Source organism: Helianthus annuus, chromosome 5 (assembly GCF_002127325.2).
Source record: "Helianthus annuus cultivar XRQ/B chromosome 5, HanXRQr2.0-SUNRISE, whole genome shotgun sequence".
Classification (NCBI taxonomy): Eukaryota; Viridiplantae; Streptophyta; class Magnoliopsida; order Asterales; family Asteraceae; genus Helianthus; species Helianthus annuus.
The window spans coordinates 53,380,800-53,382,256 of record NC_035437.2 but is presented as its reverse complement, the minus strand read 5'-3'; the positions used below and the strand labels follow the sequence as shown (position 1 = coordinate 53,382,256).

General features: G+C 32.7%; 1 long non-coding RNA gene across 1 annotated transcript; it reads right to left on the bottom strand.

The window, feature by feature from the left end:
• Positions 1-737: 737 nt before the first annotated feature.
• On the bottom strand, positions 738-1,457 carry LOC118492461. Its single transcript, XR_004893862.1, has 3 exons — positions 1,307-1,457; positions 1,081-1,151; positions 738-1,001 (listed from the first exon to the last, which is right to left on the bottom strand). It is a non-coding gene; the product is annotated as an uncharacterized LOC118492461 (long non-coding RNA).

Genomic DNA, 1,457 nt, shown 5'->3' with positions numbered 1-1,457 from the left:
TGCTTCCTGGGTCGAGCAAGTTATTTATATTATTAATGATTAATATATAAACAGAATAATACAAACATATTGGCATGTTACATAATTCACTTTCAATGTTCACAATAAGAGATCCTACATTAAAGATTTAGATATAACTTAGTCGCATGGTTTTAAAAGTACCCAATTATTAACAAACCGGCCGAGGAGCTCATTCATTCTTTGCAAGAGATAAAGGCATGCTGCATCAATGCTTTTTTACTGAAGTCGCCATCAACAATTTCCTTTATGAAGAACTCCTAATAGATGAACTAATAACTGCTCTAAAGCCATATCACAACATAGTTTCATTTCCCTAAAAACACCATCATATTTAGATGTCATAACATAACTGTTCACAACATAGGAAAATTAAATAAAGTAAAACCAAACCCATATCTAGGAAACACAGACTCAATCAAATGTTCGCCATGTGCAGCTGGTTACATTGGCTTCTTGTTTTAACAACAAAACCTAGATTCTTTCTTTTCCAACACTAAAAGACATATAAGCCCTCTATTTGTTTGGTAACTCTTATGGCAACCTGCAAAAAAATAGATAAACCAGATTATCAAAGAAAATTTAGATAGATGAAACTAATAACCATTTAAGATTGTGATACGGTTTAAATGATCTACCAGCGCAAAAAAAAACTAAAAAACAAAGAAAACAAACAGTTAGATGGATGAAACTAATAACCATTTAAACTATTACCAACCAGTTATAGGTGATACCCGCTATTACTTATAAACAACACCAACCAAAAGGAACTATCCGTAATGGATCAAAAGTCTCTGTCTTGCGGTAAAGGAGGTGTTATTTGGAGATTATTGTTAGGACCAACGTACCTTCATCATCGAGAAAAACAAACGTGCAAACATCACCGTCTTTTATTAAAGATTAGCCCAAATGAAATCCTTTTAATGCTTTTCAAAACCAGCAGAATATTGTGCACCGTCTTTACCATTACTCTTTCCCAATTCCTACGGAATAATAAATGTTTTAGATTAGAAAATGACAAACTATTTGTATATTTATCTGTCATAATTTGCATAAACGAACCTTATAGTGCTTTATTTTGTGTTCAATTTCTTTATGCCCAAGATTTTCCTTCCATGCATCGCATTCAGAACCTAAAGTATCATTTCCATGTCAGCACCGGGTCGAAATGCTTTAGTAACCGACTCAAAAAGGCTTCTGAAAAACATCTTGTGCATCTAGCCATTCTTTAATTGCTATGTCAGCATATTTAGTTAATCATTTAGCAGGTGGGCCTGAGTATGTATACCATAACATCATAAATTCCTTTAGGAGCAGCCTTCAAAGCATATTAGCTTTGTCCATCTTGTATACAATAGTCATTGGAGTTTATTTGAGATTAAGTAGAAAAAAATTAAAATAGCAAACTGAAATAAAAATAGGTAATTACCTGGAATTAG